This window comes from Coturnix japonica, chromosome Z (genome assembly GCF_054131305.1).
Source record: "Coturnix japonica strain WE chromosome Z, WE-NBRP24, whole genome shotgun sequence".
Classification (NCBI taxonomy): Eukaryota; Metazoa; Chordata; class Aves; order Galliformes; family Phasianidae; genus Coturnix; species Coturnix japonica.
In genome coordinates this window covers 23,161,903-23,186,253 of record NC_140702.1, presented here as the reverse complement: position 1 = coordinate 23,186,253, position 24,351 = coordinate 23,161,903, and the positions used below count along the sequence as shown (strand labels likewise).

The following is a 24,351-nucleotide window of genomic DNA, read 5'->3' as shown; positions in this document are numbered from 1 at the left end:
ACTATACCTAACAAGTAATATAAAAAGCACACTGGGTTCTTAATACCTTGAAAGAGCATAGACTCATGGAAGCTCTTTAAGTCTCATGACCAAGAACGGCATCAAAATTTCAGTTTTTTATAAGCTGATGAAAGAAATAAATTCTGCAACATATCAAACTTGAGACTTTCCCCAACAAAGGTACAGAATTGCTTGTGGTTGCCTCCTCAGGAGGAGAGAAGCAGGTTTAATGCCTTTTTCCAACAAAAGTGTAATGGCCTTATGCCTCTCACCTCCCAGGATACAAGTTTTTCTATTGATGTAAGCAAATGTGAAAACAGACATACTCTCCCTGAGATTTCCAGCAATCATGGGATGGTGTGTATCATTTGACCACGTGCCCTGTTTTAAAATCAAGGGCACACTTAGTCATTTTGGACTCCCTCTTGCTATTCTTAAAACAATGGTTTGAGAATGGTAGATGATCTTCAGACTGAAGAAGGATCTGCATCAGCCTTCTCCCTCCTTTGTGAGCCAGTTAAAAGGGCTCATGTCCATTAGGACTAAAACAGCAAGCTGCCAGCCAGGGGATTCAAGAGTCACTTTGTCACCACTGTTCTCAGGAAAGCTATAGCAGGAACCTGCTCCCAGGCAGCAAAGGGAGGAATGGCTTACCACTGAACTGAGCGGTTCACAAGAACTAGGTTAGGATACTCCAGGGAAACCGCAAGGAAACTCTGTATTGTTGTATTCTTTCTCTTAGTATAAAGCTGTATTTAAACACTGAGTCAGCACACCATACTGAAGGTCTACCCTACTTTAATGATTAAGGTGGCATGCTCCTTTCCTGCCCTCTGAAATTATATGTCACTTCCCTATGGAAAATTTACTCTGTTCAGCGCTACAAAACAGACTACAGCCCTCTTTTCATGGATGCCTTACTGATAAAGCAAAAGCCTCCAAAGCCTTTGAGTTATGTTCAATTTTTAATTAGAAAAGTAACCAAAATAAAAGTAACTGGAAATAATTCAGCAATGACAACAATAGAAATCTGATTGCTCTTCTGCACTAGCTTTATAGCATTATTTCTGTGAAGCTGAAGCATTTAAAGAGAACAATTGACTTAACTTTCAACACTGCACTCAAGCTTCTTTCAGTTGTCCATAAGGACTTATGGTAAAAGACTCCCTACATACTATAATATAAAAAGAAGCACCAGATTGATAAACTAACTACTGTACTTGCTCAATAATTAAAGAAGAGAAACTCTGGTGTCTTGCAGAGGTATACAACTGCTTCATTTCTACAGAAATCTAGGAGGTTTGGCTTACTTTTGGAATTACAGAATTACATTCTAAGAAGTGCATATCAAATTCATTTTCAGTTTAAACTACGCAAATTTCACTAAAGTGAATATAATTTATTTGCAAGTATGGTGCTTACAGCACCCCCAGTGGAAATTACCTTCCTCTGATATAAATTTTAATGCATTGGAAAAAATGGTAGTGATTTTTTTTAAGAACATACGGCTCACCTTCAACCTCTTTGAGGTAATACATGATGCTACTACAGAAACAGAGGTACCTAACTGAATGATAAATTAATGTTTCTGTTAGAAGTACAGCAATACTTACGTTCTGAGGTAATAACCAAAGGACTTAGAGCAAAATAAAGCAAAATAATTGCATGGCTTCATCACTAACTCCCATTCAGATCACAGAATCATCAATAAGGCAACTTGGGAAGAGAAGAAGGCCAGTAAATCGTACCATAAACAAATCCCATGGGCATCCAAAACGAAACCCTACAAGGAACACCAAACTCCTACTTCCCCCTCATGTAGAACAGGCCGAACAGTGTCAAATGATTATTTTGCTTTCCTAAGAAGTTCTTCAAAATTAGGTGCTGTAGTTACAACAGTGTAGACACAAAACACGATGCTGCAAGCTCTACAGAAGGCTACAGCAGTTTTCTCAGTATGCTATTACATTTGTTTTATATTCATCTTTATATTTCAAAGAATGATCACCTTAATTCCTCATCATTGCAAAGTAATCATATTTGGAATATATGATAACAAAGCCAACACCAAAAGGTACAGTTTCAAAACATGAGTATGCAATTTTGGAGATAAACACACCAGTAGGATGAAAACAGGTTATCAGTCAGTATATACTAGAAGTATACATAAAACCCCCCAAACTTTTGGAATCCATTTCAAAGAAGCTCAAGCTACCAGTTCCACTTCTTTTATAACCACTGTGTTATACACATGAAGACACATATGAGGAACACAGTAGAAAAGTTCTCATGGAGACTTCTGGAATGATACAAAAGACATACAAGAGTTGCATATGGATTTTTCTACTTTTGTAGTCTTCCTGACCACAGGGTCCAAACTTCTTAAATCACATCTCTTAAATCATATCTCTACGAAATTTATTTTGATAACACTAAAACACTACACACATCCTGCCAGCAAACATGACTTAGCCAGAACAGGACACAATTTGTCTGATTTATGTCAATATGCAAGCTGCAAATCTTTTGTCTCCATGTTCCATTAATATGTGTACAAATAAGGTCTTACCAGACAGAAGGCAGTTGAGGAAATATCACAGATTAATTCTCAAAGACTACACATTTCCTTCATTATGATTAATTTCTGTGTGTATGTGTGTGTGTGTGGGGAGGGGGGGGGGGGGGTGAGGAGGGAGATAGGGGTAGGGGCAAGGCAGATGCTGCATTCTTTGAAGACAAAACTAAGGAAAACATTACAAACTCTGTGTCTTCAGCTCTTCAATCCACCTGCTGAGGTCTGGCCCATCACAGACAGGCACTGTGGTCATGCCCTGAGTCAGCACAGCCCTGGGCCTGTGCACACAGATCAGATACCTCAGTATGTAACAGACTGGAAGGGAAGGAGAGAAGATGACAGGATACAACACACAGGAAGTACCCAATCAGGGTACAGACTTGCTTGCCACCTACATGCAGCCAGCCCTTGATCATTCAATTTTTTCCCCCACTTATACTCATCCTTAGATCACCTCATTCTACACCATTTCAAACTTCTGATTCTGCCCCTACTAATCTCATAAGCAGTCTGACACGACGACAACATGCACTCCCATGGCATCCTGTGTCCCCTGCTCCCTGGCAGTCTCCCTGCATTCTGAAAGGCACTGATAGCCCACTGTCAGTGGACTGTCAGTGAACTGAGTTGACAGTTCTAGGGGGGGCACCAGACCAGGCACGTCCACCTTCCCAGCCCTCACTACAGGATGACCCTGCCACCTCCTCCTGCCCTTGGGCTCATCTGGCATTTCGGAGACTGGCATCTGATGGCTTCTGCAGTAGGCTGGGCACAGCAGGGCTAGCTGCTGCTTGCATCTCTCCTGCCATTGCCTCTCAGCTCCTTCACTGCTCTGCAGACTAGCTTCATCATATAACCCTAATGGACTTTTGTCAGGCAGACAAGATTAATATTAAAGTTAATGCTGCTGCAGCAGTCTTCTACACTGCCCTTGCCTAGAAGTTTTTCGCTATTTTTTTCTTTTGGTCATCATTTAAAAACAGCACATTCTTACTGCCAAATCTTAAAATAAATTGTTTTGTTCAAACAAGGTCAAAAAATTTCTCTTTCATTTGAACAATAACTCAAGTTGTAGGAAAAATATGCAAGAACTTTCTACTTAAACCAATTAAATCAATTAACTATGACCACACCTACCAGCTAAGGGCTCTTCCACTTAGCAAATGCCTTGAAGACAAAGATTTCAAAAGCCACAAAGCTGCACCACAACAAAGGGTCGGTGTTCAGATGCTATACTCTGTATGTCCGCCCTTCTGACTTCTACCTTCTTACCTATGACAGAATTCATGATTACATAGCTTAAAGACCTGAGAAAGGCTGTTGCCATGCAAGTATATACCCTTTCCCCTAGCCACCACTTCATCTTGTTTATTTTCTACTCAGAAGGGGGAAAACAAGCCAGTGATTAATGACGCCAGTCCAAAAGAGGATCCCAAGTAATTTCACAATACAATCAGAGTCCGCTCAAACATGAACCCCTGTGAACGTCCTAACAGGATTACAGTGGAAGAACAAAGAGAAGTCTCGTTTTGATTAAGAATTATTTGCCAATGAAATCCGTACCTGCAGCCCAGAGCTCTGGTATGAAAGAAAAGGAAAGTGAAGTGCACAAAGCAAGGAAAAAAGAAGCCCCTAGCCCTGAACTACTGCTTACATCCTGAGACAACAATAGACACTGGAGAAAAAACTGTGCATTGGAGAAAGACATCTCCCTTGCATTACATTTGGGACAGCTGTGTCAAAGAAAATATTTTCTTACAACAGTTTCTCAAAAGCAACATTAAACAATTTGGAGTGGGTGAAAAAATACATTCTTTTCTCAAAACTTTGCCCTGGAACTTTTATTTTTCTTAAATTGCCACATTTCAGTGACAATCACGTAACACTGTTTGCATCCAGAAGCTAGTAACAATTAAAGCAGTCTAAAAGCAAATCTAAAATGCATCAATCAATGGCTAACTGCTATTTTAACTCCTTTAAGACACCTTTAAAAGCATTTTGCCTTTAATTGGGACTGTAGTTAAAAACTAATGCATACATTGAAGAGAAAATACAATGAAAAAAAGGTAATTAATACAAATGACATCTTCTGGGACAAGAAACACTTCCAGAGATTATAAAAATGGTTATATCAACTGTTGCTAGCCCATACTACAGAAAGCCGCATTTGAAACTAATGATTTCATTCAAGAGGTTAAGTATACCACAAGAGTAATAATTAGTATCTAGGTTAAATAGGATAAAATTATAAACTCAATTTAGAACTCACTGGCACGATCTTAGATATTCTCATTTTAACAGTCCAGGTAAAACTATGAATGGATCTTTAATGTGCCTAAATATGTAAATATTTTTACATTTAATCATATGTTAAAAGCTATGAATTTTTCCAGAAAGTTGCAAAGCAATTTCAAAATAACTGTAATAGTTAAATATAGTTAACAGGTCAATATTTCATTCCCAATCATTTTTTTCTCTCCTTACATGCTGGCTAACCTTCCAGATTAAAGTAAAAATATACAGAACACCTAAATTCATTAAATAATGTAATGTACTGTAATCCATACAAAATTAATATTCAAATGTGAAAATTAAAGTTGTTCTTTATACTAATATCAAGTAATGATGCAGTAGTAGAGGGAAAAAACAGTATTTCTGTGTTAGAAAGGAAAAAATCCTTAAGCTAATTGGACTGAGAAAAAAAAAATATCCAAGAATAAAACTTGATTGTCACCAGACAGTCTAACTCTTCTAATGCATCTCTTCTACCATGATTAATAGCGCTTCCTGACCCCATCTTGGACATAGCATTAGACTGCCTAAGTGCCTTATTTAATAGGCACAGCATACTAAGTACTTCACTTTAGAAACAGTGATGCCATTCCCAGACAATTCACTATCTAATCAAAGCAACAGACACTGTGGTCAGAGCACACAAAATAAAACAGGTAAGCTAAAGAAAAAGATATTTGCAAGCTGTCAAGAGGAAAAAAAAAAAGGAGTAAACTGGTGTCTTGCATAAAATCCACTGTTTTAATTTGCATTAATGTATATTTTGCTGCTACAAAAAAAAACAAACAACTTTTTACAAATTTATTTTCTTTTGCACCAATAGTTTATCCCTGACTCCCACTACTAGAATTATTTTGATTGTAAATATTAAGCATAATTTTCATGCAGACCTAAAACACAGAATTTTCAGTGTAGTGAACTCAAGACTATAAAACCAAGATGAAGTTAAAGCATTAAAAACAAACAAACACAATGAATGCTTGTTATAATTCTACAGCTTAGTTCCTGCAGGGTTGTTTTTTGGGTTTGGTGTTGCTACTTTGTTTTTGGTTTGATTTGGTTTGTTTGTTTCGGTGTGTGCTTTGCTTTAGGTGGTGGTGGCTTTTTTGGTGATTTTTTGCTTGTTTGTTTGGATTTAGTTCTGTGGGGGTTTTTGTTAGAAAAACATTTAATATTGATAATAGCCAAATGTAATCATGGTCAAAAAAAGTCAACTGAAAGAAGGGGGAAAAAAAAAAAAAAATCAAATTCTAAAACCAAACAGTTAATGGCTTTTCATGGTGGGCTTACCAATAAACTTAGCTTGCAAGGCCAAAATGTGCAAGAGACCACTCAGCCTTTCAACATCAGTTTTTTCCAGTGTTTCACTAAGCTTTTCCACTATTCAGTATAAAAAGCCAGAACCTCTTCTTTGCTGAAGGATGACTGTATTTCAGTAAGAACTTAAAAACACTTTACATAAGCAGAACTGCATGTAGGCTATGCTCAACCACACTTACCCCATATAATTATCCCTTTACTCATGTGGCCCTATTCTCACTCTTTATTCTTCTATCCACCCTCCCCCCTTTTTTATTGTTGTTTTCCTTTTCATATTAAAGGTTTAACTTGTTTCTCTTTGATGATGCTACCATTACATATTTTGTGTGCTCTTCTGATCATTAAAATTAAGGGCTAAAGTAATTTCATTTTATTAAAAAAAACAAAACAAAAAAACACAACACCAAAAAGCACTCTAATTACTCAGTAAAGCAGTTTTTCATTAAATATTTTTTTAGTTTGCATTTCTTCTTATTGATGAAGATTAGCTGGACTTTGCCAAGTTTAATTTACATAGCCTATGCAATTAGTTCAAATAAAATACAGTGTTCATTTTGTGGACAATGCAACAGAGGACAAAAAAAAGCAATGCCTTACAGTGTAAGGATATTAAAAAATAATAATGTGAAGAAAAAGCCACTTACCTTCCAGCCTCATGAATTTCTAAAATGATACTAGACAATAGAACATATGGAGGGACGCTTACGATCTTTAGCAAAGGCTGAATCATCTTCATGTAGATGCTCTGAATAGCCCCTGTATGCATACTGACATCATCAGTAAAGACTTGGAGGCAGAGGATACTATGGTAACCATGCAATGTACTGTGAGAGAGAAGCCTTTAATTGCTTTAACAACTTCCTGAGGCTCTTGCTACCAGGCTTCGATTTGCTAAGTAGGAAATGAAGGCTGTCACAGATGCAACGAGTGTGACACCATGTAGGAAAAAGCTCAGTGAATCCTGAATCTATTAATTGTGATGTGACTTTTTAAGTGACAAGTGTCACAGCCTGAATCCATTACTGACATTTTCTGACATCTGCAAGCTCTGCCAGAAGTCACAGGTCAAGAAATAATACTGTCAGGTAGCAATTTTATAAGCATTTGTATTTTGTTTTCTCTATTTGCACACGTTGATATCATTGCACTGAGATGTTTATTTCACAAAGTAATGGTACAGTTTTAAGTATCAGATGCCCTTCTGTAACTGAGGGTCAACAGATCAATCAAAACAAAACCCAGAATCCTAATACTAAGGCTCAGGTACAATATAAACTGACATGCTCTAAAATTTTAAGGCAGTCACACGTTCATCTGAGTGTCTTAGTTTCAATGGTTATGTCAGTGAGTGCACCACTTAGGAAGGACAAAGCTCGTGTAAATATTAGCAGCTGTGAGATGATATAGCCAAGAGAGAGCTGAGCGTGAAGTTTTGGCTAAACTTTCAAGAAAACTGCAGTACTTCCTCTTCATTTTGCATGCAAATAGCTCAGCTGGGGCTTATTCCAATTTTAGAAACTACAAAGTAACTACATGAATAACAACTTGATCAGAATTATTATGAAGCCAAAATGCAAGCCTTAGATGGGGGAGAACTCCACCCACTCACATTGGTTTTAGGTTTTAATTCCAACTAGTTTGTTTTGGTTTTTGTTTCATAAGGGCACGGGGAACAGTAGCAGATTGGCTAGGGGGGTGGGGTGGTGTGAATTAATCACAGTTTATACATTTGAATTAACTATCATAGTACTACTGTGGAATCAGGCTTCATTAGACACAGACAAATTACAGATCTACGAAGACACTTCAGTTTTTATTTCCAAACAAACTCAGCTTCTCACTCCTAGTCATCTCCTCCCAGGGTAACCTTCTCCTTGAACACTATGATCAATTACGAATTTTAAACTGATTATGGTAGTTACCCAGAAAAGACAGAATCAGTCATTTTTGTCTATTGCTCAGAACAGCAAGGTAGACTCTTCAAATTCATTCTTTTCCTTAAAAAAAAAAAAAAATGCTACAATTGAGAAATCTTAAATAGCTTCTGTTTCATCCTAGTCCTCACCTCCCCTTTCCCACAAGCATCAGATAATGAAAAAGGGTAATCTCCAATGTATAAATGCATAAATGAAATTCTGCAACAGTAACGCTACTGCACTTTCAGGAGGTTTTTCTTATCTAAAGCCTAGAGTTCATAGGATGACTCATTATACAAGTTCTTTAATACCACAGCTGAGATGGCTGGTTCACACCTGGGAAGACAACACATCACACCATACTGAACCTTGTGGCTGGCAATCTGGCACCCACACACACCATTATTATCCAATAATGAGCACAAGGTGCTGGTTAAAATGCACAGGGTTCTGCCAGATTGCAGTCTGCCTATGCAGAAACATTTACTTCTTTTTACTGAAATCAGAATTGCCTCCAATTCAAGAGGCTGCTGTCAGCTTTGCACCAATATGCAGAGACCACAGATATGCTTTATCAGTTAGGATTCTCCCTGATTTGAGATGTCAAGAAGAGCTGCTGTTATTTAATGTACATCACAGTTTCAATTCTAACATTAATCAAACCCTTGGGAGGAAGTGTCGCTTCCCACAGGAAGGTTGAAAACTCTAATCACAATGTGGTAGATTAAGAATCTTAATCCTTATATTCCAAAAATGTAAAGTGTTAGCTGTCATTCAGTGTGGCTTTTTGTTGTTGTTGTTGTTTTTTTAAGTGTTAGTGCCCTTTTTTCAAACACGGCACAGAGACTACTCACAATACATAGACTACTTGCCATAGCAAGCTTTCTGCATGCATGCCTGGCTTTTAAACTACCAAACTAAGGTATGAAGAAATGTATTGCTCTCCACCACAGTCCCTGTTGCTTTATGCATGAAATGCTATGTACACATCAAGCATCAAGAAAAAAGTAAATTAATGTATACAACAGAAATTAAAAAAGAGCTGGAGAATTATCACAAAGTTCTACATACATTTCTCAAGTATTAATTCACTCTAACTGCAACCATGAAGAGAGCCACAACCAGTTATTTTTAATTCTCTGCTGGGATGGAATGAGGACCACAGAGAGCATGAACAGCAATCATCTTAGCAGATGAGCAGATGCAGAAACAAACAGCAGCTCAAAACATAAGCAGAAACCCACACAGCCTCTTTCTGCCCCTTTAGAGACTGACTTAACAAGCTACTTAGTGCCTGTCAGTGCGCTCAAACACCAGAAGGGCCACAGCAACTGAACGGCAATTGAAGCGTTAATCTCTTGATAGCAAAGTTGAAAATGTAGTTAGTTGCAAAGGATGAAAATGAAAACCTCCATGATCTTCAATTGCCAAGTCACACACAGGCTTTAAAGAAACATTCACCTACAACACATTTACTACAGATTTCATCCAGTTTTGAGAAGAGGAAGAACAGCATTTTCAATGACTAACAAATGAAGCCCATACCCCCAGAGGACGTAAAAGTAAATAATTCCAATAAAACCATCACCTGCATGTCTTGATTTATTAACAAAGGCACTATCTTTGTTTCTTCAGCTAAAATCTCCTATTGATGTATTTTGCTGGGCAAATTCTAAAATCTCTTTCCTGAAGTTCTCAAGCTAATTCACTTCATTGATTTATAAACAAAATAAGAATAGGCAGTAGATTGTTCTTTGGAGAAAAGGAACATTTTATATTTATTTACAAAACCCATAATGGAAGTCTTCTCTCAGTTATCTCTCCAGTGACAGTAACAGGGCCTGAGGAATGGCATGGAGGTGTGTCAGGGAGGGGCAGCTGGGGGTCAGGGAAAGGGGTCTGCACCAGAGGGTGGTGGGCATGGGCTGCTGGATTTCAGGGAGCATTTGGACACCACTCTCAGACAAAGGGTTTGAATTTTGGGTGGTCCCAAAGGGAAAAGAAAAAAAAAGGAAACAAGAAAAAGAGAACAAAATTCCAGCAGATCATTTTGCATACTTCTTACAGTCTGATTTAAGCTAACTGTGAGTTCCAAGAAGAAAAAGAGTAAGCAATCATGGTACTTTCAGCCATGAATAGACAGGCACAAGGTTAAGGCACTGGCATATGCTAGAATGAGATTGCAAATTACAATGAGAGAACAGCACACAAACTCCTTCTTTAGATTAAAAAGTCAAGTATTGGAAAATTACAGTTGGTGTATACAATAGCAATCTTAATTTCAATTTTGCAGATCCATGCAATCATTTCTTCATACTCTTAAGCTTGTAATGCTCCATAATCACCAAAATCTAATTTCAATAGCAATAGAAAGAGTAGGGAAAAAGAAAACAACCGATTAGCTTGCATTCTTTTGCAATCACAACATCATATTCTTAAGTTCTGTTCGTTTTAAAAGGCCTTCCAAGCTCTTTACGTCCATCTTTTTCACCAATCTATCAGTATCTAACGCACATCTTTTGCTGATATTGCAACGGTGGGAGAAAGCACCAAGCACAGTTTTTAGAATGACCTTTGCCACCACTGCCCATCTCTTCAAGGCAGTCACTGACAGCTAGACAATAAGCAAAAATAATAGCCAGGGCTCACAATATGCCATAGAGATGAAGACAAAAGAAAAGAAAAGAAAAAAAATAAAGGGAGAGACAAAAAAGGAAACAAAACTGTTTTCAAAGCACCTGAAGCACGTTCTATTTTTCTCCATCTGTGAACCACTTAATTAGGGTTCTGAACAGAATGTCTCCTGCCTGGGCAAGTTTGCTTTAAGCAATAGCCAGGGATTAGCTAAAAAAAGTGGGAAAAAAAAAATGAATCAGAGAGACACAGGACTACACATTTCTAAAATAGTCATGTTGCAACCTACTTACACAAACAGCATGCACTCAGTATGCTGTACTACAGTATAGACTGTAGTACAAAATAGGTTCAGTAGATTCTTCCTACAGCTCAAGCTTACCTCTGAAGATGAACATTTGCAGTATTTCTGCACAAAACAAAACTTCCCCTTGAAGAAATGTATCAGAGATGTGAGAACATCAACACACACAAGTATCTACTTTTATATCTAAGCATGGAGCAGTTCACTACACCTTGAGAGCGAAATAATGAGGCATTTACCACCACTAGTTCCACTGTTCCTCTTAGTTTTCTGCATTTCAGACAAGAATTTCAAAACAAATCACAATTTTCCATCATCTAAGAATACCCTGACGTTGCTCTGTCCAACTGCTCCTCACAGATATAGAAAAAGAAAGGCACACTAACCTCCTTCCACTCCCTTTGCGTCGTGTGCACATTTAATTATAAGATAGCTTCTGCAGTCCTGCCTATGGGAATGACAGCAAAGCTTTTCATCCACACATAGCAAAAATATTGCTGCTTATCCCTAAAATAAGGTTATCCTTCTGCCACTAAATGCTATTTCTTCACTGCTTTGCTAGTGTGAGAGCTAATTAAAGCACACTGAAAACCAGCCATATACTAGAAAGAACAAAATATCTATTCCTTAATCCACTCCACCATTATCCACAAAATTTTAACATTTCTACTCCAAGAGACATAATAGGTTTATGTATATGAGGTTTCTAAATCTCATAAAGTTCTCATGCTTTGTGCATACTTTGTTTTTCTTCAGTAAGAATTTTTTCTCTACAAGAATGATTCTGTTTTTTTTTCACAGCATTTTTAAGATGCCTCCAACTTTTATTACAGAAAATTGGGTAAGCATATGACCTGTTTATAGTGCAAGAGTTATTTTTTTGCCATGGATATTCCCAGCCTCAAACAGTCAGACTGTTGACAAACATGAGACGTTCTGAACTAAGCGGGTTAAATTTTCCAGATAAGCAAATCCCAGCTGAAAGGAACGCATGAGAAAACTTAGAATTGTAATTGCAATTGTTTTCCTGTAACCAAGAAAAGTCTGAGGAAGAGACAAGCTCAGTAGATGAGAATTCTTTTGTTTTCATGTTGAAGTGATTTACCATGTCACAGTACTTTGGAGCTTGTAAATCTCAGTACTGGATACTTTACAGTAGGAGCACACAGCATCTGTGATGCTCACTTGCTCCTATCCAACTTTTAGACAGAAATATAAAAGGTAAGTCTTGACCAAGGTAATATTTACTCAGGACAAGGGAATGCCTTATGGAACATTTGGCAAGCAAGGTTAGCAAGGTGGCACTCCCTAAATTAGCTCAGTGGAGACTTGACAGTGAAATCATCACCCTACACTGTCATTTGCTTTTCCATATAGGCCCTGCAGGTGAGCAAACACAGATTATGTTGAAAGGTTTATTTTCCCTTACAGATGACTTGAAATAGTCAACATTATCAGAAGACAACAGACAAACTTGAACTAGTCAATTTAAAATTTGTACGACAAATAGGAAAATAAAAGCACTAAATTACAGCAATCCATGCAAAACTGTCACAAGAACAGAATACACAGCTCTAACATTCTCCCCAAGAAGGGTTCACACATTAAGAAGAAAAACATTGATATAAGGAAACAGATCATGTGTTATTTTGACTTGTTTAGTTGCCCCACACATACTATACCTACGTAGGCAAAAAGAATGCAAATTTAGAATTCCATGTGAAAACATTAAAAAAAAGAATTTAAATTGCTTCTGATGAGGATTAGTAATTTAAGTGGAACTTTGGCAGTGTGCAGAAAACAAACAGCATTAGGATAAATATTTTCTTAAACTGGAAAGACATAGCATGCTAAGGAAAGTAGTTTAACAGACCTTTAAGCAAACCCCTTTTGACTTACTACCTACATGGAGATATTGCAAGATCCCTCTGATTTCTTAGCTCTCCTTTGAAGATTAACAACACTCACTTAGCTGAGAATCTAAATCCATTTCTGCTAGTTATGCATGCAATACTTGTCCCTAATGCCAATTTAAATAAACTCATTGTTACAGGAGGGTATTTTGTAGTTGAATTTCACCAAGAAATAGCAAATGGTTTTAACAAAACTATAAGCAATATGGATGATGCCACTGCTCTTCAATTGTTGTGAATCAGACTGCTTGGAACATAAAACAATCAGCTACTACAGCAGCTAACTATTAAACACACAATGTCAGCCAGCATATCCATTCTAGTAAATCATATTTTGGTTTGGTTTCAGGGAAGAGTACTGCTGTCTCAGGCAGCACCGTGTAGTGACACTGCTGAACAATCTCATTTCAGCTCTTATCTCTGAACAATAAGAACACCAACACCCAAATCCTCATCCTCAGAAAGTTTCAGTGTTTATTTTCCAGAGCTAATGCTGCCATGACAACACATAGCTCCTTAAGGGAGGCCCAAAAACACAGGTATGTTACCTATGCTACGCTTAGTTTGCAAAATGAATCCCAGGAAATACCACACAAACTTCAGCAACAAAGATGCTAAAAAAAGCAAAAATTGACATGACTCATAAGGAGTTACTGAATACAAACTGACATAATTTGATACAAATGAAAGATATGTGTCAAAGATCAGAATGCACCTAACCAGGTAAATCATATTCTCTCCAGGTAAATCATATGCTCCCAGGCATATGATCCCAAGCAACAAAGCGACATAACTGCTTCGTGTTTTATGTAACTGTACAGCAATGAACCTGTAGCATATATGAACATATAATGAATATAACCATTCATTATACTACCAAAAAACAAGCTATTTTTAAAAATTTGTGAACACCTCCACTGCTGAAGTTATGGCTTGCAAATGAGTCAAAAGTGACAACCACGAAGTTGGATATACCAGGTTTAACCCTATTTGGTGCCGTGTGACAAGATGATTTTCCCTACTCCTTATTGGTAAAAATGAGACAACTTAGAGTATAATTCATGGGAAAATAGAACTGCATATACTTAAGCTTTGAGATATCTGCAGTAGATCTGAAGAACAAGAAAAAGAAAAAACAAGCAAAGATTATGTATATCGAGTGAAATAGCCTTAGAGAATTCACATATGCAAGATGCTAGAATTGTTTTAAGATGAGAAACAATTTGCTACATTACAAAATCTCTTACCCTCCCTTTTCCAAAAGCTACATTAAATAAAAGACAAAAATACAGACTGTAATAATATTTGCTTTATTGGGTTCAAGGAGCATTCTTTGAGCATGCATTAACAACATTTAAGTTTGAAATTGAAGGGTTGGCAAGACTTAAGTCCATTTTCTATGAAAAAAACGCAATTGACAAGAGCTACTGGGCTCAAGATAACTGCCCAACCACCTGCCTAGGATGTGTGCCCTGCCCTAAATATCACACCTCTTTAAAAGCATATTATTCTGTTGTCAAATCAACAGGGGCAGGCAGAAGAGAGTGTTCCAAGACAGACAGCTGACCACATCTTCACCTTCACATACTAGAATAATGTTAACACAGAGCAGGAATGATACCGCTAAAGTAGAGGTCACCGCCATCAGAATAAAACCCACTCAATTACAGCATAAAATACTTCATGCCTACAGAGAAGCATGTTTTGTTTTAGCCAAACTCTTGGCCTCCTTCTGCATTAGGAAAACATGAGGAAATGTCCTATTAAAAGTAACTACCTTCCAGGCATGGACACCTATGTGGAAAGTCAAAAGCAATTAAGATGGTAGAAGATGACTGTATCAGGGAATGATTAAGTAAACTGTAGCCAGTGAGCCCTGATGAAATGCAGGAGTACTGAAGGAGCTGGTAGATATCACTATGTGGCTGGGAAAGGCACTGAGGTAAAGCTAATATAGCATCCCCACCTTCAAAAACAGGAGGAGGAAAGACCCAGGGAACAACAAGCTGGTTGTACCCAATTCAGACCCTGGGAATATGGTGAAGCAGATAATTCTGGAAACAATTTATGGGCATAATCATGAGGAGTTAGCATGGATTCACCAAGAAATTATACTTATCAGCTTCAGAGGCCTCCACAATGAAATGTCAAGCATGCTAGACAAGGGGAAATATATCACTTACCCGGGGAAATGGGCTGACAGGAACATTACAAAGTTCAGATAAAAGAAAAGGGAAGTCTTGCACATGGGTAAGAAAACAGTTTGTGAGAAAAGGACCTATGGGGGCATCCTTATGGACAGCAAGTTGAATATGAACCACTGATGTGTAAAAAAGATTATGGCTGCAGGTGTATCACCAGCTTATCATAGCAGGGGATTGTTCTCTTCTTCTCAGGGCTGGTGAGGCTAGAGCTGGAGTACTGAGTCCTGTTCTGAGTTCTTCTTTACAAGAGACATGGGTACCAGAGCATCTCCATCAGAGGTAAGAAAAGATGGTGAAAGACTGGAGCATCAGTTCTATGGGATAGCTTGGACTGTTCAGCACAGAGAAGAAAAGTCTCAGGGGTAGTTCTTTTTGAGCCTTACAGATACTTGAATGGAGGGTGCAAAGTTTTCCAAGACTAGCCCCTTTTGCTTGTCATGGCAATTAGCAAGCCATCCACTCTCTTTACCTTGACCCTCACACTTTTCCAACTTATTCCTTCTCTCCTGCTCAGTAGGCAGAATGAAAGAACAGCTTGACAAGGACATGTAGCCACTTAGCACAGCAAGATTTAAAAACAAAAAACAGAAAACAAGAACAGGCCATGCCATTTCTAAATGATTGGCAAAACAGTTTACAGACTATACTACGCAACTCTAAAACAAAGCAGAACCAGTTCTGGATGCAAGTATGCCAACAGACCTTAAAGTCTAACCTCAGTCTTAAGAGTGTAACAAGGTCAGCAGGCGATGGAAAAAACTCACACACATACATTGAGTTTTTTTCCTAAGCAAGCTGACACAGTTGTATCTAGGTCAAGTCATCTTAGTAGGAATGAAAGAGATGAAATAAGACACAGATGGAGATCTTCATGATTTGAACATCCTCAAATGGAAAAATTCACTTGATCTAGCCAAAAACCAGAATAACCATAAGGTATCACGGCACCACTGTGAACACAGAGATTGTTAGCACTGACTGATAGAACAAATCTTGCATTATAGTCAAAAATATATTCCATTTAACAAAAATAGTTGTTCCTGCACACATGTAATACAAACAAACACAAGACCCTAGGTCAGTCTAAATAAAGAGAGAATATATTCTACAATAATGGACTTCTAGCTTTCAATAAAGCAGTACCTCAGTGCTGATTTCCCTAACTTGGATGATTAAAGAAAAGCGACAAAACTACTCCATATTAAATGAAAGTACTGCATGACAGAAGTAAAACAAGTGCAAGAAACAGCGCAAATATCAAACTATAAACAGAACAGAAAAATGAAACAAAAACTGCAGAAAACCAGCCCAACAACACTGCAAAGAAACAGGGTCTAGCTCCAGATCCCAGTATCTCAACTAACAGACAGAAAATTCATTTTCTATTCTACTGTTTTTTTATTTTGTGTTTTTTTTTGTTTGTTTTTGTTTTGTTTTGCAAATCCCTTGTCATTATAACAGAAATGTCCCAATTCAAAAACAAACGGGACAACTGTCTGGGTACTGTAAGGGAATAAGTAATCAGCACAACAACTCTCAGGGAAAAAAAATAGCTGAAGAAAAATAAAACAAAAAAATCAAGACAGGGCAACATAGAAAACGGACAGGCTGGCTAACAGCAGGGAGGATGGAGATCCCTAGTCACAGGGCCAGGAAATAAAAGACAGGAGAAGCAAGCAGCTCTGCCCACAGACAGAAGTTTCCATTAAGTTTCCTCCAGAAAGACCTTGGCATCATCAAAAACTTCAACAACAGAGGTGGTTTTAAGCCACAGTTAGCCCTTTTCTGGTGCACATTTGTCTATTAAATTTGTGCCAAAAGACCTCTGTAACTACAGGCAGCATCTTACAGTTGAAGCTGCCAACACTGTAAGAACTGAACCATGAGAAACTCTCGTATTATATTCTACAGCAAATAGGAATTCTACAAGAATCACTCAAGTATAACAAGAAAATTATTTATAGTCTACTTTGCAGGCATATTTAGTACAAACAGGTCCCCTAAAAGGATAGTCAGAACACAATCTGAATAAAAGTGGCCTAATAAAGCAGCTAAATAACAAGAATACTTTTTATAGCTGCAAAAAAATCTGCAAATTGCCTGAAGATGACAGAAAACTGCACTTATGCAAATAAAGAGAATTGAGTTTGAGATTAATTAAATCATTAATCCTTTCTATTTGCAAGTCATTTTCAGAAAACTCTTTAGCTTAACGTTAGGAAAGTACTGTACATGCAGTATTTTATACAAGTTATATTCAACATTTTGACATTGCTTCTGTATTCACAAGAAAAAAGAAGTCCTTAGTTTGCAGTCTGTGAAGCATTTTTCCACTCTTTTGCTGAAGTTGGTTTTCCAGTGCAAATTCATTTTAAAATCTCCTTGAGACCACCTTATTCTTTTACTGTCACATAGGATCCTGAAAAAGTAAGGTGCTAGGCTATGAAGCCCTAGGCAGTAAGTCTACTAAATTTATCACAATTAATGGAATATGCTTGATCAAGGCAAGGTGCTTTTGATTCACTCTAATAGTCTCTGCCACAAGATACTGCACAGCTAACCTCATCCGCAATCCCTCACACTAAAACTGAACCTTTTCCTCTAAGTTGGGAACCTGTAACTGCAATTTTTTAAGCCTTGGTACAGATATTTTAAGATGTCTCATCACCAATACAGACCCAAGAGAATATCTAATATCTCTGCACTCTCCTAAAGCTCTAACTTTCTTTTTCTCTGAAATATCAGTCCCAGCAGTTTTATAACTGTATTATTTTTCAGTTTTAATTTTACACAATTCAAATGTAAGAGATGACAATGAAGAGCCATCTGCAATGGAAGATGATTTCCCTACAGTGACACTTGCACAGAAGCCAACTAGGGCAAGGAGTGAGACAGAACTACTAGGTTTATTTCTTATCTAATGACACTTTCTGGATCTAGGGTGGTAATTTCAAAAATGAATTGAACAGCTCAATTTAACTAATAACTAACCTGCAGCAACTAACCTGAAATGTGTAAAAAGTAACAAACAAACAAAAAAACCAATACCTGCATAAATATTTAGTTTAATTTATGCACTAAAAAACATTTTAAACAGAACTTGCAGACTAAATGACACAGTTCTCATGAGACATACTTCTTTAAAAGCCTTGTTAATCATTTAGATCCCACCCTAGCTAAGGAAAAGTTCATGCAGTCTTGAGTACATGCTTTCTCAAAACATGCCATAGGAATACATACTTCCTCCAAGATAAGCCACTAAATCTTCTACCTACAGCACACAGTAACTCAACTACAATTAGATGCACATTTCTGTGACTGCTGAATAGATGAAAGTTTTATACAAAAAACAGTGCAAAGAAACTCACTTATGAAGTACAAGGATATTTCCAGTAAAACCAAAGACTCATTACATTGGAACACAGTTTTCTGTTTAGATTTCTATAAGAAGTAACAAATAAAAGCTCATTTTTTTCAGGCGTTTCACTGAAGTTCAAGGTTGTAAGAAACATGATGTTAAGAAAGAAAGACTCCCATAATAAACCCACTGAGAATACTAACAAGGTTTCTAGTACTTGCCTAAATCTTCTGGTACTTATTTATAAAGTGAGACAACTGGTGCTGGAAGCCAATATTTACTCCCAAACAAACAGAACAGGATAAACCAAAACTCCACACATTTCCACCCATAAAAGATCCTCTTTCATGATCAAGTCACAGTCTAATAAGAATCGGAGACATTTGAGGAAAGCTACACCTCCTTAAAACATTTTTCAAAATAAATTTATTTCAATTATCTATAGGGATAGCATATATCAAATATATACTTGCAATTAGTGTTAGCTGAATCAGCAGCTCTTGCAAGAAATAACCACAAGTAATTAAATGAACACATAACTTTCTTGCTATTACAGATAAAAATAGGAAGCTCTCACAGGCTAAAGGATATCAAAGAGCAACACAGCATCAACAAATATTATTCCTGCAGCATACAAACTAAACTCACAAAGCTATCATAGATTCAAAAGCCAAAGCTAACCGAGGCATGCATAGAGACTGAATTTATCACTAATTTACTATATGTTCCCCAGATCTCCATTGAAGTGCATCATGATTGCAATGATAGCACATTAACTGATACAATAACATAGATAAGGAAGTATTGCATTAGCTACCTATATTATTCTCATGAACTCTTAGGGGGAAAAAAAATGCTAAGCATTTAGACTACTTTAAGAAGACTAACAATACTGGCTGCCTTTCAAAGTAATGCACTGCATAAAAATAGTAGTCAGCCTCCAGAAGCAGCTCCAAATTATTGGCTGGGGCTTTTTTCATTGTTTGTCTTAATTTTGTTTTTCTGCACAAGAAAAACAGAAGCAAGGACTGATAGGTATCCAGTTCACTCAGTTCAATTATTTCCAAAGATGAAATTAAGTGAAAAGCAGTGAAAAATGAAACAACGAGCATCCCACAAATCCCCTGCCACATCAAAACAGCACCATAAAATGAACAAAAGAAAAAAGGCAGACAAGATACCACATGTTCCATCTTCTCAAAGGATTGGTGACAAAGTTTCACTACAGCACAATCTTTTTCATGTTATCTGGTCACTTCTGATGGTGTCTCAAGCCAGGTACAGACAGTCTCAACCATACGTTTTGCTACCATATAATATCAATGTATAAATACGCATTACAGGTACTTCTGCTTTCAGAAGCTGCATGACTATGTGTCAGAAAAGAATTCTGTTACATTAAATACACACACTGCTCTGAAAATTTTCATTCATTATCTCTTTTTTTTTTTTTTTTAACTTTCAGCCTAATCATTACAAAATTGCCATATCACAGGGTAGGACTGGTACCTATAAGGCAGACATTTTGTTTGAGGACCTGGTGAACTTGAACTGTTGAAGCCACAGCTGTTCTACTGAAACTTGAACTTAAGGTCTGTGAAGTCCATGTGTAAATATGGGCAGCTGGTGTATGGGACTGTGCTGAAGTGTCCCACAGTGGCCTATGCAGGGTGCTGGTTTATGCAATGAAAGAGATAACAGTCAAGCATGTCAGCAGGTGACATATCATTATATATAAACTCTGTATAGATAAACCTGAAAAGTGTTAGCCAAAAAGCACACGTTTTCAGCTTTACTCCAGATCTGAAGTCCCAGAAGACAAAACAGACAGGAAACTTATTTTATGTAAGAAGTATAAAAAAGCAAAAGGGGAAAAAACAGATGACAAAACAAACAAACAAACAAACAAAAAAAAAAAACCCACAAAAAAACCCAAAAACTGAGAAGACTGATTTCACTCTTTCCCTTCTCTGGGTAAAGGTTAGCATGTTAGTACCAGCTTACTACCCCAATCTTGTCACTGTGGTGCACTGCAAGTCATTAAAAATCCACACCAATTGACTGGATTTGGGTAGCTGAGTGACACAGAGTGCTAATGAGCCTTGAGTTCCACTGGACACTAGAGCAGACAAACAGCAGTGGCTCTAAAGGACAGAGGGACTGAGAGCACATTACTTCACAGAGACCTACCCCAATAGCTTTAAAATATATTGATGAAAATTAATGCCTTTTGGAGAGGGTATGAAAGAAGTCACTCGTTGGATCCGTGATAATAGAATTGGCTCTCACCTGCCTTTTGTGGTGAATATACAAAGAGCATGGCTTGCTGGCAGGCAGAAACCTCCATGACAAGGAGGTTTTGTTAGTGGTTTGTTCACGCCACTACTGTGGGGAAGCAGGTATAGTTTCTGATGATTTGGGCTCTCTTCCAAACGGTATAGGCTGCAGAGAGGATACAGAGATCACCCACACAGCTAAGCAGCCATCTGAGGCAGAAATAATATTGGGATCCTGCTCTTCATTCAGCTGCCCCACTTGATGAAGAAAAGTATCTGACAACTACCAGACAAGGACAGCTGGCTACTGATCACCAGATCAGGCTGCCTCATCACTGTAGGACCTGACTGTCAGCCTTTTCAAGACAGTCGAATCTGAAGCCATGATACAATCCAGTGCTCATCCTCAGCAGTAGAGTTGCTGAGGAACTGCAAGAGAAATCTGCATTCTCATGCAAGGCCAGCAGTACAAGGCACCGTCCCCCTGGTTTGCCATGGTCTGACAGCCTATGTTTGGAATACTGTAATACTTCTGCATTATAAGTTGTTCAACTTTATGGAGAAGTGATGACTGATGCACATCACTTACTTTGACTTCTTCAAGGCCTTTGCCATGGTCCCAAAGGACACTTTCAGGGACTTAAACGGTGAACTATTTCATGGAAAAGAAATTGGCTGGATGGCTGCAGCCAGAGAGCTGTGGTCAGTAGCTCTATCACCAGGAAGAGGCCTTTGATGAATGATGCCACACAGGGGTATATCTTGGGACTGGTGTTCTTTATCTTCAGCCTGGACAGTAAAATCATGTGCACTTTCAGCAAGTTTGCAGAAGTGGGCCCACATGAACCTAATGAGGTTCAACAATGCCAAGTGCAAGGTGTTGCACGTAAGTCAGGGTAATCTTAGGTACAGCCTGAGAGAAGACATCATGAAAGAGAGAAGGACTTGGGGATTCTCATAGACAGAAAGGTAGGAACAAACCTACCAACTGTGTCCTGGGCTGCATCAAGAGGAATGGTCAACAAGAAGAGGGAGAGGATTGTCAACCCTCTGCTCTGCCCTCATGAGACCCCATCTGCAGTGCTATGTCCAGATCTAGGGCCCTAAGTACAGGAGGGATGCAGAGCTTCTGATCCAGAGCAGGGCTGCGAAGATAATCAGAAGGCTGGAGCACCTCTCTACTGAAGAAAAGGTAAGGGCTTGTTCAGCTAGGAGAAAAGGCGGCTCCAGGAAGACCTCACTGCAGTCTTTCAGAAAGAAAGAAGGAAAAAAAAAAAAAAAAAAGATCAGGATTGACTTTCTATACAGTCTGACAGTAATAGAATCATAGAATGGCCAGGGTTAAATAATGACCACCTAGATTCAATACCCCTGCTGTGTGCTGTGTCACCAAACACTAGATCAGACTGCCCCAGAGCCACATCCAGCCTTGCCTGGAATGCCTCCAGAGACGGGGCATCCACAACCTTCCTGAGCAACCTGTTCCAGTATGGCAACAGGACAAGGGGAAATCATTTTAAACTCAAAGGGAAGATTTAGATTAGACGTTAGAGGAAATTCTTCACTCAGAGTGGTGAGGCACTGGAACAGGCTGCCCAGAGAAGCTGTGAATGCCCCACCCCGGGAGGCATTGAACACCAGGTTGGAAGGGACCCTGGGCAGCTTGTTCCAGCAGGTGGAAACCCTGCCCACAGCATAGGGTTGGAACTAGATGATCTTCCAGCCTAAGACATTGTATGATGTTACCCATATTACCGTAAGGACTACTGGCCCCACAGAGTAAGAAGTGGGAGAAGCACTGAGTGATGCTGCTGAGACTACACAAAAATCATGCCTGGGTCATTCATCCCAAGAACATTTAGAAATTTGACAAAGTAGCAAAATTTGGAGGGATAATTCAGCAGGATTTTCACAGAATTATGTCTGAGTCAACTACACAAATCACAATCCATACGGCAAAAATGCAGACCAAAATGGAAATACAGAAGTTCATTAGCCTTTTGGGAAACACTATATACTGCATTTGATCCAGATACTAAGATTATTATACAGCAAGGAAAAAAAAAAAAAAAAAGGCAGGAGAAAAAGAAAAAGCTGTTTCCCATGAAGCAGCTCTGGGCCACAAACCAGCCAATAAGCCTTTCAAGCTTCAAGTCGTAGCATCAAATAAGGCTCACTGGAGCCCATGATAACAAAATGGACAAGCTAAATACACAGCTGGACTTTTGGTCTTGGAGGTTGATCCAATCAGTGCAAAGCTAAAAATCTGGGCTGCTTATTCAGTCCTAGCTGCAACAAAGAGTCACTCAAAGAGCCAAGGTAACTAATAACAGGGCTCCCAGTTTTACAGTGAGTACTGCCAATTGATTGCAGTCAGCCCATAGGAAAGGCACAGCAGACCAGTACTATGAAATGGAAGTGGTGCATTTCTGCATGGCCTCTTCCAGCCAAAACAGACTAAGTTCCTTACAAGACAAAATAGCACAAATTGGCCTGGGTAATGACAGTGACAATCCATAATCTGATCTGTCGCCATCCTCGGCCCAGGATAAATGCCATATGAGCAATTAACCCAAGAGCAGACACAGAATGTATGGTTCAATGATCAGTCAGGAAGATATTGTGAAAGAGAAACAGCAATGGAAAGCAGCAACCTTTAAAATGGCTCAGCAAGCCTTATGATCCTAACGAAGGCATGGGAGAAACAGCCAGTATGTCAAATTGGTGACTCTGGCTCTGGCACTGGAAGAACTGACAACTAGAGAAATCTTCATACTGACTCTTGGACAGTATATAGCCTTACACTGTAGGCTAACAACGTTAAGCAAATAACTGGGTAATAAAAAGTAACCCCCTCTCTGGGGTCAAGACTTGGAAAACACCTGGCCATACCTGGCATACACTGGAACTCTTCCAAAGAGTCAGGGTTTACAGTTGGTAAGCAGCAGCTGGTAAGTAGCAACCACCTGGCTGTACTGCCTACTGCACCTGCTGCCCACACAGCCACTATCACAAGGTCTATGCTCATTAAGGCAATGGTGAGGTACTCTCATCTTATATTTAATCAGATAATGATTCACAGGACAAGCTATCCAGAAGTAGACAGCTGAAAACCAGGTAACATGGATTTATCGTACCTCACATTATTTTTATGGAGCTAGTTTAGTAGATCATATTAATACTTAACTAAAAGAACAATTGTGAGTTCTTCTACCTACACACCCCACACAGAATGGGTTAACAACAGTGGAGCAAACAGTACTAAGTCTGAATAGCAGGGTGGGAGCACAAAGTTCCATCAGTTACCAACCATTGTTAGGCCAACACCATACAGAAATGCCTACTGTGTTCCTATCTGAAAAGGAAGAGTTTACTTTGGCAGAGGACAGACAATCCTGTTTACACAAGTCTTCATCAAGCAAACCAATCTCTGCCAAAAAGCTGGTGCAAGGGCCAGAGGCAATGCTCCTAATCTTGGAACGCCCAGCTGATACTCTTTAATATGCTCTTCTTATTTCATAAAAAAAGATACTATTTCAATCTGTTTTGCAAAAAGTGG

General features: G+C 38.4%; 1 protein-coding gene across 18 annotated transcripts in view; it reads right to left on the bottom strand.

Moving 5' to 3' along the window:
* PAM (peptidylglycine alpha-amidating monooxygenase) overlaps positions 1-24,351 on the bottom strand; it is a 112,148-nt gene that overhangs the window by 79,872 nt on the left and 7,925 nt on the right. For 5 of the 18 annotated variants that reach the window (XM_015849428.3, XM_085528059.1, XM_085528064.1 and 2 more), the window contains exon 1: positions 6,832-7,014. The exons of 11 other annotated variants lie outside the window; for them this stretch is intronic. The gene's annotated coding sequence lies outside the window, so the exon portion shown is untranslated. Of the gene's footprint in view, positions 1-6,831; positions 7,039-24,351 lie in introns of those variants that run through there. 2 more of the 18 variants (XM_085528060.1, XM_085528056.1) reach the window with 2 other exon arrangements.